Genomic DNA, 18,479 nt, shown 5'->3' on the forward strand with positions numbered 1-18,479 from the left:
TTACCATAAGGAATGTGAAAAGGTATTTTAATAAATAAATCTTTGAATTGAACTTTGCACTGGATCTTGCACATTCATATTGGTGACCATGCACAAGTGAGTGCCTGAAAGGTTTATTCTTAGTGATGAACCATATAGATAAATTCTGTGATATGTTAAATAAATTTACATATGAAAGATGTTATTTCTGCAATAAGTGATTCCAGGTACCTAGCTATGTTGTCAGGAACCAGGTAAACACACTAAGTTTGCTTGAGGATGGGTTCATATAAGTTCTGTGTGAAATTACTTAAAATGAAAAGCTCTCCATGCACATTTGTGTAGTCTCTGGCACAGCTCTGAAAAGCTCCAGTCTCAGCTAGGTTTCAAAATGCCCCCTGAGGAACGTGGTGTAGTGATGTGGTCATCCATTAATCTAATTCAGCTTTAACCTCTAAGCTTATTTTTGCCCTCTTAAAACACATTGAATTTGTCCACTTCTTGAAATGTTGTGCACTGCCTTGAGCACTTCTGTTTTAACTTACAAATATGCCAAAATATTTTAAATTACAGGGCATTAGCTCAGCAGACCTCTGCAGAAGACAAGTTTACTGTGGCTATAACAAACAGCTACACAATAAATCCAATGTCTTGTTATAGATATGTCTTCTGCATGGCAAACACACATCATAGCCCATTGAAAACACTTGAGAAATAAGTTTTGAATTTGCTTCTGAACCAGAGTAAAACTGAGATTAGAGGCCAAGCAATACAGTATTGAGAGAGGAAAAAAGAAACAAAAAATCAATTTTCTACCTTGTTAGCAAGCTGAACTCAGTGAACATAATGTGAAGTGTGTTGCTAAGCATTTGCTTTTTTGGAAGACAAATAAAAGGGTGTCCTAAAAGAGTCCGGCGTGGTGCCAGACCTGGATTTACCCCAGGTGGCCTGGAGAGGTGACCCCTTGAGGGCTTTGGTCTTCCCATTGCACCCAGTGGTAGCACCTGGGGCGCACAACGCAGTGCAGCTGCCGGCTGCCCGTTTCCACCCAGGCTGTGGCTGTGTGGTGGGATTCATTCCGTTCTGCACCAGAACAAACTGCCCCGTTTGTGCAATACTGAGTTTCATGAGAGACCGCAGGAAAGAGCAGTTTGCAGAACTGGGCCTACGAGTGTCATCCTTCCTGTCAGCCACAGCCGGAGGCTCTGTGTCTCGGGGGAAAAGGGCCCCTTTCCCTGCAATTCTAGCTCTGTTTTAAGAGCATTTGTTCTGGTTCATGAAGAGCTAGGGAAGCAAGGAGAGTTGCTTTTCACTTTAAAATGTTATCACTGGAGTGTTAACTCTGAGGAGTTTGAAGTGACGGTGTTACTTTTCTACAAGGGTACTTCTAGCTGTTGGTAATGTTTTCCGGTTATCACAGCCTGCAAGGAATCTGAATTTTGGGGTAAGGAGACATTAAAGTTTGTTTGTTCTTAACTTTTGCGGTTGAGGCTAGTGTTTTTCAAAGAAATTCGCGTGGATTTTCACAACATTTGTGTTCAAGTGTCTCCAGTGGGAATCGCCATGACCGGGGGCGCCTCGGGACAGGGGGCCGCGCCCGCCGCGCTCGGCCCTGGCGCTGCGCTGACCCCTGGCGGCCGCGGGCTGCGCAACGGGGGCAGCGCGCGCGCGTGTGTGTGTGTGTATATATATGTATAAATATGTTTTTTCTTTTTTCCTCTATATGCATAGAGTTAACAGAACCTTGTGATTTTTATTCCTACAGCAGTACAATCGCTCTAGCTGGACCTCTGCCTCTTTTCAAGAAGGAAACCCTGCCTAAACCTTCGAGCCCTGCCTTCTCTCTTGCTGTATGTTTAGAGCATGTGACAGTTAATGGCTTGTTTGTAAAATGCCGGCATACTCTGCAAAGAGTAAATATCCTTTTCCCCAGTGAATGAATAACCCCCTCCCCCCCATTTATTTACTTTTCTGGGGTGTTACGGGCTTGTTCTAATTCCTTCTTTGTGAGATGGATTTGGTTCAGGTTCTTAATGTTGCAATTCATCACTAAGCTCTTTCACCATAAGTCCCCAGCTTTTTTTGGCGGGGCGGGGGGGAGGGTAAAGCTGTCAGATTGGCTGTAGCAGATCTATTGCGAGAGAAAGGACAGGCTCAGGGAAAGAAAAAGCTTAAGAAAAACAGAGTGATCAAATGGGAAAAAAAAATGACACCAGTTAAACTAGAAATTAAATCCGATTGATAGAAAGTTCAAGTACAAATTTAAAATGCCAACTATTTGATTATTTAGAACTTCATGGCTTCTTTTCTGAACAGGCTAGTGAAAGGAGAATAAACATCACTTTTACTGTTATTTGGAAAATAATAAGCAAGTTGTCATGTCTGAAGAAATGCTCATTGTCTTCATCCTTTGAAACAGTCCAGTGTAAATCACAGGTGCTCCCATGAAAAGGAGCATGGAGAGTCTAGCAACCATAAGAACGTGGCTCGTGTGGGAAGCTCCAGTTAAATTGGAGCCTTTTATATTTATACAGGTAATTTGTTTTCTCACCAAACACAGATATGCTGGGTGGGAAGGCTGAAAGAATTTTCACCATTGCAGGAGATAATCACGGCAGTTAAGTTTTGAATTTAATACTAAAAGAAATCAGTTTAATCAGGGAAGGAGTCACCTGCAAAGTCTGATGACAGATAAGCAAAACAACAGCTTGCAACCAAAATCAGCGGCTTAGCACAAACCAGCAAAGATGTAGGTAGCCCTTGCAGAGGAGCTCAGACCAGGCCACGGTCTGCAGCAGCGCTGCGTTCAGTGAGGTGGTGGTTAGAAATGGGCCTCACCCGGCATCCTGGTCTGAGCTCAGGGGCAATTCAGATTCAGCAGGTATTTTAGCATGCTTAAACCTGTGAATACAGTTAAATATCACTTGTGGTAAAATTAGGATTTGACTCTGCAGCTAATAGATTAGTACATCTTTTTTGCATCCTCTAGAAGGTAAAAGAACACTAGACAAAATCAGGGCCTTGTTTCAGGCAATGAAGATGTGACCTTTTTTTTCATTGAACAGGCAGCAGTGACCAGTTTTCTTTTTTCTTTTTCATGTTTTGTTGGGAAGATAACAAACCTTCCTTGCAAGCTTTACTTTTAATGTGAGGAAAGGGAATGGAAGAAGTAGAACAGAACAAGGGAGGGGAGCAAGCAGCAAAAGGGCAGAGAACTGAAGGGATTGTGAGCCTAGTGACATTAGCCATCACCCCCCCAGTTTGTGGTGCCCGTGGTGCCCTGGCATGTGCTGTGGCAGAAGCGAGTCTGCAGGGGTTGGCCTGAACCAAATGTTCATGTGTCTGTAGAAGACTGGTGATTGCTAGTAGAAAATATGCCTGTCAATTAAAGGCACTTTTACAGGTAAGAGCATCATTGATCCAGGAAGACAACGAATGGGTTCATTTCAGTTGCTGCTCTTGGTGTATTCGTCTTGCATAGCAACGTTAGCCATGAGGCACTGAGGAACCTATCTGACTTACAGCTGGTGTAACAGACTGATATTGCCACGGGGACTGTGCGTTTTCAGATGCAAAATCACACTGCTCTGTTATTTAGCTGGCATAATCCGAGCCCCGCTCAGTGCCTGCAGAGGAAGTGTGACTGCCTTGTTCCTCGACGCACTTATCAGCACTTGCATGGGAAGAGCTTGCTTTTAAATCCTCTGCACTGAATTTTGTTTATGCAATTTTTAACTACACACAGAGCCAAGGTTCCACTGCAAGTGACAGTGTCGCTTTGCAAATCAATGAGCTAGTGCTAGGAGGGCAGAAATGTCTTGCCCGTGAACTTCACGTTGTTCAGAGCTGCTGATCCGACAGCCCTCACTGATCTCTGTCCTCCCAGAACAAATCCATGCCAAATGTCTGAACTCCCTCGTGGCCCTCTCCACCTAGCCGGGCTGTTCCCTGGTGCGAGCCCCGGGCTGGCTGAGTCTCCGACCAGCAGGAAGGGAAATTTGTCCTCTCCAAGTAGAACCACTGCTTGCAGCCCAGTCTCTCCCTGGAGGATTCTCTATTTGTTCAGGGATGAGTGCTTCAGAGGCAGTGGAAATGCTAATGCAGGGCTGCCGGCCTGTCCTCGGGAGTGGAGGGGACAGGGAGATTGATATCAATGAGGAAAGATAAGGACTCCGGCTCAAGTGGGATGAGTCACTGCGTTACTGGAAGGGGGGATTTGGCATCCCTGCTTGTCAGGAGGCTGAGAGAGTCTAATGGAAAAAAAATGTCGAGTCTATTAAAATGCGGTCAGAGTGTAAGTCAATTTAATGAAAATTGCAGCCACCTAGGTTATTAAATTAGAATGGGACTGTCAATAGGAAATATAGATTTGCTTTTGAGTAATTTTAAAATATTCAAGGGAAATAATAATGAAAATCTCACAGAATCTCAGTAATGCAAAACATAGATTTGATTTTGTTACTGTTTGAGTTAGGTTTTATTTTTTCATTTCAACTTCAGGATCGTTAAAGGAGCAGGCATTTTAAAAATGCAGACAAATGGGACGGCCAGGAGCTGTAGCAGCTGTTACGAGGCAAAAGCGCAGAGGTGGCTGGAGATGAGCTGTGATTCTGCAGTGTTATCCGTGGCAGAGCTGAAACCAGGTAAATCAAAGAGCATCTAAATGCAGTCCTTGCATGGAAAATAGCAGCTCAAATTTTATAGCCACTGATTGTGCTCACATTATTGGGTTTTAGCACTCAGGATTAGCTGGCCTGTATTGCTCCAGTTGGTATAGCCATTAACGATGATTCTTTTCACAAGCCAGCTGGACGGACCTGTCGTGCCTGATGCTCCCCTAGCTCTCATCACATGTGGCCATCACCACTTGAGCAGATACGAACAGAAGCATTTTGCAGTGCCCTGAATTCCTAGGAATGCCTACATAGAGGCAAAAGAGAGAGCAGAAGTGAACTGCCTCCTGGCTGCAATTTTCAGAGGGATTCAGTGAACATAGCTGAGCACCAGCCAGGGTATTCCTCAGGGCTGGAGGTTTTTGGAAGAACAGATCAAAATGTGCTTAGAGCACACGCTGGGCACCAAGCCCGCCCGAAAAACTGGTTCTGCCGCTGGGTGCTGCGCCTGTGACAATCACTAGACATCTGCCCCCTTGGCTGGAAGCCGGAGACCTTCAGGGTGCAGAGAAGGGAAATATGCAGACTTAGGAGGAGAGACCTGTGTTCCTCGCAGGGACCTCGGGGACTAGTTGATCTCTACAGAAGGATGGTATGTTCAGCATGACTGAAAGTATTAGCTGGCTCAGCCCCCAAACCTCAGAACATTGTGTACGCTGCTTAAATCCAGTTTATTCATTGCTGCAGGGAGGCAGGGCTCCCTGTTAGAAGATAGCCCTGACACACACCTGAGTTCTGTCAAACAAAAAATGCTGAAAGGTTTTTTTTTTTAATATCTTGATTTTTTTTCATTGCTTAAGGTGATCTTTTCCACTGACTTGATTCCTTTTTGATCATTTGAGGATGAATCACACAATCCTGCTGTTTCTCTCTATACTGAGTGAGCCTGTGGAAAGCAGATCTGAGGAACAGCCCCTCCAAGGAGTAAACTGATGCTTTTTGATTACAAGTTTTCTGCATGATTCTCAGCTCATAATCATTAACAGTATAACAGAAACTTAAGTAAATGGTTGCTTTTTTCTCTTTTGTAGTGTATATATGGGTCAGATTTTCATGTTTAATGGTTATTATCTCTGACACACTAATTAGTGCACTGACTGGCTCAAAAGGTCACATATCTTTTTTCTTCTCTGCATGCAAACATGGGCAAGGCTGGGTACTCCCATCAACTCATTCTCCTAATTGCTGTGTCTTCTGGAGTCATTTTCACCAGTGCAAAGTCACTAGTTTGCCTGGACAACTGCTTTACACCTACTTTGTAATTACGTCAATGAAAGGAACTGTCAGGAGCTGTCATGTTCGCAGCCCATGTCCCCTCTTCTGCACTTCATAAACGAAGCAATCATGCCTCACACATGCTTGACTCTGCCAGCTCCGTGCAGTTGCAGTCTGAGGGACAAAGCTGTTGCCTTTCCATGAGGAAATGAGTGAGCTTTTATTCCCTGTCTTTGACCAAAGCACTTAGGTGGTTTTAGGCCCAGTGGATTGTTTCTAATAGCAGAGAAAATTGATCACTCAGGTATTTTGATGCAGCCTTTTTTATATATATAAAAAAGCACAAAACCGTGTTACTTCGAACAAGGGAGGAATCACACCAGAGGAGACAGTTTCTTTGTAAGCAATTTCAACCCTTTCAGCTAGCACTTTATCCAGAAGCCCTCGTGGAGTGTATCCAGTTCTGCCTGGTTTTGGGAGGGCTGTTCTGCCAGCCCACGGGGACCCGCAGCAGCTCTGCGCACTCCCCCACGGCTGCAGAGCCCACCTGCACGCTCAGGACAAGATGGCAATGTGGTAGGTAGCTGCTTCTCCACCTTTGCCTTCTTTCATAGTGAGTCTTCCTCTTCCAGCGCTGGCTTCTGCAAGAGTTTCTTTGTTTCTTACGCCGGTTGCCAACAAACAGCCACAGCTCAAGGTTCTGGGGTCAGGGAGGTTTCCTGAGCACTCTGTGTGGGTGGTATTAAGATGAGATACTCGGTACGTGTCTCTGCTATGAGTTGAAGAGTAAGATCTTTGCGTGCTTGCTGTCAGTGATGAGGAAGGCGTATTGGAATCTGGGCTAGATGGGACTGTCACTGCTCAAGTAAGCTTGTACTTTATGCTTGTCTTGCCACTAGAGAGAAATAGCTTGTTGACCAGTAAGCAGTGTATGCCCTGCTAACACTGAGCTGAGTTTCTCCCCGTTCCTTGTCCCACCTATCATACTTAAACCTGAATTTACTTGTAGAGAACTGCATGAGTCCTGTTCAAGACAGGAAGAGAAGGAAAGCCTGGACATCATGTGTTCTCTTGCAATATTGTCCTGGACAGTTTCCAGTCTGTTAATGAATGAACACTGACATCTAAACCATCCCCAGGGGAAGTTCAAGAATCATCTGAGTTCAGTAAGAGGTTCCTAAATAGCTGTAACAAACCCATACTTCAAAAGAAACGCATTTTGCTATTTTAAAACATGAAAGTTTTGGAAGTATTTGAATATCAAGATTAATTCTCTGTCTATATGCCATATAAGGTGGCACTGACTAGTGTGTCTCACATCTGAAAGGTTTGAAAAGAGCCTGTACCTCTGAATTTGACAGTCTAAAGGGTCATGGCTTTTGATAGACATTACCCCTTTTTATAGCAGATTGTGCATGTGCTTAACAGATTCCCTAGTATGTCTCGCTGGATTAATGTGGAAGATATATTACGTTGGGTAATTTTGACACAGAGATTCTGTTTGGATGGATTACTGAGCAATGTTTAATTGAAAGATTTAATGATGCTTTGAACAAAACATGACTCACTCTTGAACAACAGTTCAAGAACAGGAACAGTTCCTATATTGTCAAAAACAAGGTCATATGGAGTCAGATGTTGCCTTTCACTGTGTGGTGCTATTTGCATAGGGTAGCAGTGTAAGATGGATGTAGAAGCTGAGCAGAAGGAACAGGGCAACTGGTGTGTTTGGAGACTGGGGTATGCACCAGATTTAAATTACATTTAAATTACAAGGTGAAGCTGAGTGGGGTAATCCCACTGCCTCAGAGTAGACAATTACCTTGGATGTTACCAGATATACGTCCAGTTCTGGAGCAGATGTTAACGCTCTCAGAACAAAGACATCTGTGTGAGACATTGCTGTTTTTTGGTTAGTGTTGATGTTTTGAGCTCACGCCAGCATGATCCAGGAACAGTTCCTATTAAGTCTATTGATGAGAGACTTTCCTCGAAGGGGACACTTGGGAAACGTCACCTGAATTATCTTTCAAAATTGATTAGTTAAATTCTATTAAGCCCCTATGCAGATAGTTTTATTCAGAATTAAGTGGCATTAGCTTGATTTAGCATACTTCACTCTGAAATTGAAGAAAGGTAAATCAAATGAAGGCCACTTTAATTCTCAGTAAAAACATCCATGCAGGACTGTAACATAACTTCACTAACCACTTTCAAATGCACTTGTGATTCATTTGGATTATTTTATCTGACTTTCCCTGGGAAGACAAGCCAATAAAATTGTCATAAATGACCTGATAATACTTTCTGCTGTGTCCCCTAAACACTATGGAGCTACTTCCTCCTGAATGTTGGACAGGTTGGTTCCAAGTGCCATGTCTAAAGATTGCTGTTATTTCTAGTCCCCAGGCAATGCTCTTTTCTGAGTGCAGAACCTGAGCCCTGGCAGTAGCAGAAAGCTACTGCTGGCTGGGGTTAATGCTCCTGTGGTGTATGGAGTTATGTATATGGAAAGCAGTAGTGTATTTGCCTGGTTAAACCTGTAGTTTCAGCTGTTCAGTATCAGGCATACTAAATTTACTTGTAGTTTTAAAATAGGTGAGTGATTTGGCAGGTCAGGTCACTTGCTGTTTACTTTGTGCTTTGCTTTTCCAAGTTAATAGAAGACTGTAGCATATGATGGTACTGTCAAGGGTTTCTAATCTAATGGCCGAGCAGACAAAAGGGCCCCATATCGCCCATGCCTTCTCCCAGCTTCGTATTTTATCACATTTGCACCGTGAAGTACTCCAGCGCTCAGCCAGTGTATATTCTAACTCACAGAGGTCCCTGCAGAGGGAGGGGTATTGACTTCTCCGTCATGTGCAGATCAAATTTCAGCCTTTCAGAGTTTTGTCCAATTGCCAGGTACACTGGAATCCAGATAGCAGCTCTTGCAACCTTCGTGTGACTTTGGCAGCCTGCACATGGCTGTGCTGCACAGCGCACGGGCTCACCTCCTCCCCGGACACCGGCGGCACCACAGGTAGGCGAGCACGAGCGGCGAGAAGCAGCATCAAGAAGGTTTTGCAAGGCCTTAGAGACACCTGTGCTAATTCACAGCGCTCAAAGGGTCTGACCCAGGCTGCACTGTAACGCTCCTTCCCTGGGAAGAGGTCTGCCCGGGGGTGACCTTGGCCGTGCACTTCGAGCACCGGTGCCGGCGGCGGGGACGGCGCAGGGATTTTGCAGTGCCCTGCCAGGGCTTGCCCAAGCCAAGATGCTGAGGCGGTTCTTGCCTGTTCCGTGAATACATCGGATCTCCTGGCAGCCACGCTGTTGCCTGCACTGTTGCCCTTTCTCCAATACACCAGCCCAAAGCTGCAAGGAGTCAGGCAGACGCTACAACTTCTGCTGACTCTGGAGGGCACCAGCTTGTATTTATTTAGCAAGGAAATTAACTTTCTCTGTGCACAAGAATTCGGTGTGAGTAGTACAGGGCTGTTTCTTCACTGATCCTTGGCAAACTAGTCTAAAACCTCTGCAGGTTCCAGGGGGATTTTAGAAAGTGAAGTGGAGTTAGGCCCAGGGACCTAGCTGGGAAGCTCCTTTGAGGAGGATATGACCTGGCTGTGCTCCTTGGTGCCAGTGAGAAGCCAGAGAGCAGCACTGGGTATGTGCTCAGGAGCAGGGCTTAGTGGATGAGGAACAGAGAGATGCAGGAGGCCAGAATGGGTAGATTGGCAACTAGAGAGTGTGGCAGAGGAGGAGGCAGAGAGTTTGAGTCCAGGAAGAACAGCGAAGCCATGGGCAGGGAGAGAAATGGGAGGTGCTGAGAATGCTATGGTTTGTGTTTGACAGCCCAGCGGAAGCTAGGCACGCATTCCCTGTGGAAGCAGTGTGGCATTCCCTCCTCCTCCCCATAATCACCACCAGCTGCAGCCCTCTAGGAAGCCTTGGCCTTGCGAGTGCCTGTTGGGTTGGCGTACGCTGAGTGGGCAGTGGGGTCTTGTTTGTCTTTTTCAGTGCTAAGCCTCTTTCTGTTGTGTTCAATATTGTACAGATAACAAGAGCATGATGCAGAAGACAAAAAAACAGCCAGTAAAGCTGTTTTCATACACGTACACAGAGCTATGCATGCCAGGATTCACACGTTGGGCACAGCTGCTGCCTCATTTATTTCAAAGCTTCTCAGTTTAACAACTGCAAGCAGACCTGTGCTGAAGTCCTCAGGTCTCCCCCAGGAGATCTCATTGAAGGCAAGGAAGGGCTTGTGAAAACCATGTGGAAACCCAAATCTCATGTAATGCCCCCTTTTTCCCAAAGTACAAGCTTTAAACTGTGAAATTCTGATGCAGCATTACAGAAAGAGAGAAATGAACGGAGTCTCACAGTAGCTCTGGGAAAGAAATATGACTTCTTATTTTCCAGCCGTCTCAAGCACTTTTTAAAAGAGGCATTTAGATGTCTTTCTTACAAATTCTGAAAGATTAAAGTTTTTTTTTTTATTTTTTTCAAAAGCAGCTCCTGACTACTGATACCTATTTCTAGAACCTGCAGGCCTGTCATGTCTCAGAATGATTGTATATTTATATGTAGAATACAGAAATATTAAGAATAAATAAGCATGACTTTATTCTTGTCTTTTTGTAGGATGGATGGAAGATAAATTATCCAACAAAAGGAGTTACTCTCTCTTTAAACATTCAGAAATTCAGAAGTTACCTCTTTTTTCCCTGTTCCACCTGTTTGGGATTCGCCGTTGGAAGAGGAGTCCCAAGAGGGCACACACACTGTGGAGCCCAGGTAACCTGTTCAGGCATTGCTTGTGTGCAGTATTTCCTAGCGGCTGGCTCCAGCCTTTGCTCAGCATGTATCACTCCATAGAAGCCTCTAACTTGAAGTAGAAAACATATTCTCCTGAGGCTGGGCCTTTTAGAGTGTATTTGGCCTAACTTAGGTGCAAATAGTGAGTAGAAAAGCTTTAGAACTAGCTCAGCTAGTTGAGTTGCTTATAGTTTAACACAGCTGAGCACAATCAGTTACGGTGTCAGGCACAGACTATATTCATGCTGAAGGAACCTGTTATTAGGAAAACAAAACCCATTATCTTATCTTCAGACTTTGGAAATACTAACACCAACTTGGTATAATGATACAAAGGTCTGCTTGTGTACTGCGAGAGCTATAAAAAGAAATATATCATAGATGACTGAACACACTTTTTCCATATGTTAAATATTGTCTTTTTAAGTTACAAAATCAGTAGATGGTGAGTAAAGATGATGCAATGATCAGATAATTTAGTCTTTTATACTGGAACAGGCTGCCCAGAGAGGTTGTGGAGTCTCCTTCTCTGGAGATCTTCAGAACCCGCTTGGACGCAGCCCTGTGCCACGTGCTCTAGTGACCCTGCGTGTGCAGGGGTTGGACTAGATGATCCCTAGAGGTCCCTTCCAGCCTTCACCATTCTGTGATTCTATTATTTTCTTGGGTACCTTAACTCTGGGGGACTTGAGACTGCTCACTGTGGCACTTGGACATTTACTTACTTGAAGGACCTGACCCTTGATTTGGAGAGCTCAGCTCTTTTCCCACTGGAGCAGATTTTGCTGGATTCTGACCACCCTCCTTCACCTCTGGTTTTACCATTACCCAGGAAACCTGCTTTAAAAAAGAGCTGCTAAGAACCTTGAAAAAAACAGACTAACACCAGGGCTCTGGAAAAATTCTTTCTCTGTCCACTGCAAATTGTGAAATACAAACAGATAATAAAACAATCTCTGGCATGGTACGTTCACCAGGGCAGCTGCCGAGCTCTTTGGTCAACAGGATTTTTGGTTGTTGGTGTAATGTTTTCATAGTAAACGCTCTTGTTTTGTGTGCTGGCATGTCCATACGCTTCCTGCAGGCAGGAGCTGCTTCCAAGAAACGACTGAGGGAGAGATTACAGCAGTAGCACTAGCTGCAAAATCACTATGTAGTTCGCGTGCATGTGTATAGATATATGTAGGTCTTATGTGTGTATATGTCTATATACACGCATACAGCCCACAGAGGTATAAACAAAATCTACCTCACAAAAAAGCCAGTTGCCAACCGCCCCCTGCCCGAGCCCCAAGCGCAGGATCCTTCTCCCGGAAATGGCTGCTCAGAAACTTGGCCAGGGCAGCAGGGAGCCCCTAGGCCCATGGCTGGGCCGGGGAGCGGAGCCCGGGCCGGCGGGACCCCGGCTGGCGGCAGCGGCCCGGCCAGGCCCGGCCCGCCCCTGGGCCCGGCGCTGCGGCGGCCCGCGCAGGCCCTGCCCACCGCGGGGCCCGGATTGGCGGCGCCGGGCGGCCCCGCCGCTTCTCCTCCCCCTGCCGCCGCCCGGCGCGGCGCTGGCGGCGCGGGCCGGGGGACGGGGACGCCGCCGCCGCCGCGCCGGGCAGTGCCATGAGCCGCGGAGAGGTGAGCGGGGCCGCGGCGGCGGGGAAGGGGCGGCCCGACCCGGCCCGGCTCGGCGCGGGCGGCGCGGGGCGAGCGGGGCCGCGCTCGGGGCTCGGCCCGCGCCGAGGCGGCCGCTGCCACCGCGGCCATCGGGCTGCGAGCGGGGCCGGAGCCGCTGGGCAGCGGCGCCTTCAGAGGCAGCCGCAAGCTGAAGCGTTCAGCCGTGCGGGAGCTCGGCGGCGGGAGAAATCTTTAATTTGCCCTTTGCATCAACACGGAGCCATTATTTATTTATTTTTTTCCTCACCTAAAATAATTATTTTTCAAAATTAATTATGTTATTTTTCCGTCCTGGGCGTCAGCTCGTTAGTTTCTGGCTGTCCTGCGGCTCGCTGTCTCATTGTGCCTCACCTCTGCTGCAGTTCAGTCTCTGTATTTACCCTCCCATACAAGTTCCCTCCAAGTGCCTGAGCTCAAACTTCTCCTTGGTGCCTCTCAGCAAAGGCGTCAGGGAGCTCCTGCAGGACCTCGTGTAATCCTGAGCCCTTTGGTACACCACTGAGCTTCGTTAAACTTTTATTTGCAATTTTCATATCGCAAGATAAATTACTGTACGACTTTGGTGCTCTGAGATTATCTTCTATTAAGATGCTTTGTCATACTCCTCTGTGTTCATACGACTCCTCTTTCAAGATGTTTTTGCCTGTTAAATTGTGGAAAAACAAGGCAGCCTCATAACCTCAGGGGCATGTTTTATCCAAGAAGATATAGCCTTCATTGGAGTTTTTAAATAAGTCTACATTCTTAATCTCTGAATAAAATTCAGGCTGTGTGAGCGAGTATCTCATGTCAATTTTCTCTAAATGGGAAATGTGCTAAATCAGAGGTAAAAGCACTTAAGGAAGAGAAACTAAGTTATCTTTTTTTTTTTTTTCTTTTTTCTTTTTAATGCTAGATTGGCTTTTAAAGACTCTGACATCATTATTTTTTATCGTAGATAAAAGGTCAGTCTTCTGATTGACTTCAAACCTGACCCACAAAACTGCTCTGTTGTGGGTGGCATATTAATATCACTACATGTAGGTGCTGAGGCTTCAGAGTAGACTTGGGTAAGGCGATCTCCTGAGCAGACCCAAAAGGTATTTCTGTGCTCAAAGGACTCTTATACTGTACTTACACTATATCGAAGACATCTCTTGGGGTGCTGTACGGTGTCTCCTGTGAGTTGTGTTGATAAGCTGAGGACTTTTTTTGTAAACTTCATTTTTGCTCTGTGCAAAGAATTTGTTCAAATGACCTCCGTTTAAATGACCTCTCTTTTATTTCAGAAAAGAAAATGCATTAGTGAAATCCAAAGTCAAAACTCCAAAAAGTACAGAAAGTATATTTATTTATTGCATACTCCTTTCAGATCAGGTAGTGATACCATGTAGTAGTTTCAAACATTAATAGCAAGTGCTTAGTTGTCCAGGATGACTTTCAGGACTCCCATAACTTCCAGAACGACTGTATCACACAGTAAAGGATGTGGAGTAAGAAACCTAGGCAGAAGGTATTATGCCAGGAACCTTTATATTGCTGTAGGTGGGTAAACAAATAATAGGAGAGAGTAAAACTTACCTAGTAAAGATGGATAATGTACTTATGTAATTGGAATACACCAAATCCACATAACTAGAGGAATGAAGATGCATTTTATACTCAAACAGCATGTTAGCTGATAATTAAAGGGTTGTGCTGCTCTGATCTTGCCTTTCTTTGCTAACTTAGTCCAGCGTGTTAGATGAACCCTAGACAAAGAGATCAAGGTATCAAGGTACCAAAGGTATCAAGGATCAAGCTTGGCCTATTGGGCTCCATTATGTAGGTAAGCTCAGATGCTGAATGCTTGAAGGCTAGCTGGGAATAGCTGCACAGGAGTTGGAGAGGTAAAACTTGGTTTATTAAGGTAAACTGCAGATTTCAGAAGAATAAAGGATCAGGAGATTCTTGGAGCTTCTTGGAGCTTCGTGCAGGCACTCAAATTTCTGCATCTTTATTCTTTTCTGCTGGTGAGCTGGAAATCGTGACATCAGCTGTCCTAAATAGCTAGTAATGTTAATTCAATGGTGCTTTCAAACACTTATCCTTGAATGAAAGCATTGTGTCCTAAATCAAACAGTTGGATGACAACATAAGTTGCGGGTAGGAGGAAAAAGATTAAAGGTAAGAGTTAATATTGTGAGTCTTAATGAGTACGTACTTAATATTGGAAAAGACACACTGTATCCAGGATAGAGATAACTTTGGGAATGCGTAAGGATGCCACATGTGTCCATAAAGGGAATGAACGGTGACTCTTCTTCTTCTAGGTGGTGCAAGCAAGTTTTCTTTAAGACATTAGACAAGGTGTGATTAGGAGGTGAAGGATCACAGAACAGTGAAATATAGAAAGAATAATACTGAATGGCAGCGCTCGTGAAAGATGCAGCACTTAAGGGGCAAGGGAGGGAGTTAAGTGAGGCAGCGCTGGCTTTGTGCCTGCTGGGCAGTGAAAGACCCATCCAAAGAAAAGCCTCCACATAGAGGCATCTAGAATTTAATATGTTGTCTCTTATGTTGATGCTTGGCCCAAGATCTCTGAAGGTCAGAGTCAGACTGGCAACACTGTATGGAATTGACCTTGTTCTAGGTGCTTTCTCCTTGGCATCAGGTTAGAAGCTGGCCCTGTTCTGAGCAAGTGATTTGGTCAGGGAAGCTCCAGAGGCCTCCTTCACTGTGAATTCTGTTACGATTGCACCGTAGTGCTGTAGAGAAGAAATGACAGGATAAATTAAACTCCAAGGGAACTTAAAGGGCAACACCTCTGTCAGATTTCAGAATTTCAGGTAGTTGGCAAACAGGATGTTTATTTCATTTTAAGCTTTCACTTATGTTCCTGGGAAAAATATCAGCTTACCTGCACTGGTATGAGGTGTCTAGGAAAGTAGTTCGCGAATCAGTGTTCGTTTTCCCAAGATCCTGTATAATGATCAGAAAAGACGATTTCTTCTTCAAAGAGCTTAACAGTTCAACAGACAATGGATGACTCTAGATGAAGGAAACAGCGAGGCAGTATGAACAGGCAGTGATTTCAGCATATTAATGATATAACTATTAAAGGTTTTAAAGGCATTGTGACAGAGACTTGAAGAGAATTTGATGGAGAATAATTTAGTAACTTTATTGATTTTTATTTAACTTGATTACCGCAGTCTGATTCTCTCATTCACTACTTCTTGTGTGTGTGTGTGCAGAATAAAACCCCCATTCTAACTTGCTTTTTGGTTTTTAGTACTTCTCAGCTGCTTAAAGGTCTCCAGCTTTACTCAGCTAAGTTGATCTGAAGGCCACCTACCACTGAATGGTCTCTTCTCTCTTGCCTGTGACAATATCTGCAGCTGCTATGACTGTAGCTCACAGCTTTGTGTAGCTCAGCAAACTTCTGTATCTGTTTTTTTTTTTTTTTAAATAGCTCCAATACACTTTTCTTTTAATGTGAAATTTGCCATATTCACAACATGATTTAGTGCAAAAGAAGACTTTGTATGAAAACTGGATACTGATGTGAACTAATTTTGTTGAAGTATTTGGTCATTATCTAGCATTTGGTTTTGTTGTGCATGCAAGTGGCCTTGGCTTGGCTGTTTGTGGCTGTTGCTATCCTTTGGGATGTCCTTTCAGTGAGTCTACAGAAACAGTGTTAATCCGCCCTTCAAGAGGAGCATGTATTTTGTAAACAAGGATCTTGTAGGGGCTTTTAGTTTTGTTTTTTAGCAGAATACTCTGAAGGTAGAAAATACTGTGGGTTCTGTCTACCAAATACTGTCAGTTATGCTCTTAAACCGGGATATTAGAACAGGATGTTTAATTACCTAGGTTTCATCTTCCCCTCCTTCTTACTTTGTGAAGCAAAAGCATGAAAATCCTGTGTTATTTCTTCCTGGGGGAAGGTGGGTCCATACTGTGAGGAATAATTCAACAGCACAGCAGGTTGTTTGCTTAAATGTTGGTGTTGACAGAAAGAAGGTACAGGTGAGAGATGTAAGAATGAGAGTGCTTAGCTAGGTTAAGTTCAGCCAAGTACTGTGTCCACTTCTGTTTTTCTGTTACTGCTTCAGGCTTCTATTGCACAGGTCTGTGGGGGAGGTATTGTCTTCATGAGGAGGAGATGGAAATGGGCTTATGCTCCCCTATATTATTATTTTTGTTATAGCTGGGAATGGGAACAACAAACTTCAAGATATGTACAATATGGAAATGGTTTCTCTAAGCTCAACCGAATAACCCAGTCATATGTGGCTTGAGTAGAAAGAGTATTTAACTTTTTAGTGAAGGCAGAACTGCAAAGTGCAGCATTGTCTGTCTCTCAGAAACCTCTCTAGTCTAATAGCCACACATAAGATGCCTTTGCATGTTCCAGAGGGAATAATAAAACTTCAGGATTATTGGTTAGAACTCCCCATTCTTTGCTTCTCATTTCAGTGCTCAGATGCATGTTCCTATATTATGCATAAAGCTCTTGCTGATTGCTGACTTTTCTTTCAATCACAGAATCACACAGAGTCACAGAATGGTTGAGGTTGGCAGGGACCTCTAGGGATCACCCAGTCCAACCCCTGCTCCAGCAGGGACACCCAGAGCAGGGGCACAGGGTGGCATCAGGCGGGTTTGAAGATCTCCAGAGAAGGAGACTCCACAACCTCTCTGGGCAGCCTGTGCCAGGGCTCTGGCACCCTGACAGGAAAGAAGTTCTTCCTCACATAGAGGTGGAGCTGCCTGGGTCTCAACTTGATGAGGGCAGTACACCCCGGTTTTAGGGGTATCTGTTTTGGGAAGAAGACCCTGCTACCGATGCGGCCTGCGACTACCCAGATGTGCATTACTGCATTATCGTAGAGGATTGCTGTAAGTGGTGAGATCCACGCAGCAAAGCTTTGGGTGCTTTTTGTGCTGCCAGTTCTTTTCTGTGTGTGTGGTACAAAATCCTGATTACAGTGCCATAAAAATATAGGACCCAATGTCCATGTCAGAACTGTGGATGATCTGCTTTGGTCCGTTTCACTTTTTAAACCTTCTGTTAATTTGGCAAACTCAAAAGTTTGAAGGTAGAAAGTTAATAATTATTGATCAAGATGCCATCCTGGCCTGCGTCAACAAGACACGGTGATTAGACCAGTGGTCTGCGACCGTTCAACTTCACAAAATAGCTTTGGCCTTGGTGCCTGTTCACTCAAAAGTGTTGTGAGAATTAAGATTTAACTACCTGGAGACATAGCACCTCTGTGTGCTGTCCTTCAGAATGGAGCAGTTTGGATTTGGGGTGAGTTTGCATCTCAATAGGTCCAAAAGAATTTACTTTGGCATTTTTTTTTTTTGTTATATAGGTATATGTTGAGGTTCTTTTGTGTAAGTGTTTTATTGGAATAATCTTGCATTGAAGACTGCTGTGTGTTAACTTAGTTTCATGAGGTTTTTGAGCATACTGACAGAACAAAAATATCCTCTCTTTGGCAGGCTTAGAAGTTCCAAACAGATCCGTTCTGTAATGCAACATTTGCCTGTGTTGTTGTTCCTGTGTTACCTGCCTTCTCTGTAGTGTCTTGCTGTGGAGCAAGGCTGTTACTTTAATGAATTATTTTGGATCCCCGAGGCTATGGGATATCCATTTTAAGAACTGATTAACAGCTGTATTGTGGTGATTCTTTAATGAAAATCCTTCACAACCAGTATTTGAAAAATAAAACATGAGTGTTGAAATTGTTCAATTAGGGCTTCTGAGATGAGTTACTTCAAAACTTCTCTGTTAGCCAAAGGCAGTCTGCTCCTGCTGGAAGTTCTCAGAGATGGGAAGCAGAGGCGCAAGTTTTGACAGGAAAGTGGGTTGGAATGGCTGAAACATCTTTGTGCACTAAGCTGTGTAAGTTTTGCATTTGTTTTCCCCCTGCCCCCTGCTCTGCTCTCCTCAGAGAGGCGTTCTGCAGCATCAGATTATTTACCAGTCTGCTTTATTCTCTGGGTACTCAGAACTCCTCTCCCTGATCAAGCTGATCATTAATGTCTTTGAAAAGCTATGAGAATATCATGGTGAAAAAGGGCAGCTTCTCTGATTTGTCATCTTGCATTTCTGTACTGTACTTCTCTGTTCGTTGTATTTCTCTCCTGTTTTTATTTTAACTCTGTCTT

General features: G+C 44.5%; 1 protein-coding gene across 2 annotated transcripts in view; it reads left to right on the forward strand.

The window, feature by feature from the left end:
* The first annotated feature begins 12,214 nt into the window (after nucleotides 1-12,214).
* The window catches only part of TEX2 (testis expressed 2), a 45,684-nt gene continuing 39,419 nt past the window's right edge, over nucleotides 12,215-18,479 (forward strand). For both annotated transcript variants that reach the window (XR_015914099.1, XM_088537886.1), the window contains exon 1: nucleotides 12,215-12,296. The gene's annotated coding sequence lies outside the window, so the exon portion shown is untranslated. The remainder of the gene's footprint in view (nucleotides 12,297-18,479) is intronic.

Source organism: Tinamus guttatus, unplaced genomic scaffold, assembly GCF_059628265.1.
Source record: "Tinamus guttatus ecotype Peru unplaced genomic scaffold, ASM5962826v1 Tinamus_guttatus_pri_ptg000045l, whole genome shotgun sequence".
Taxonomy (NCBI): domain Eukaryota; kingdom Metazoa; phylum Chordata; class Aves; order Tinamiformes; family Tinamidae; genus Tinamus; species Tinamus guttatus.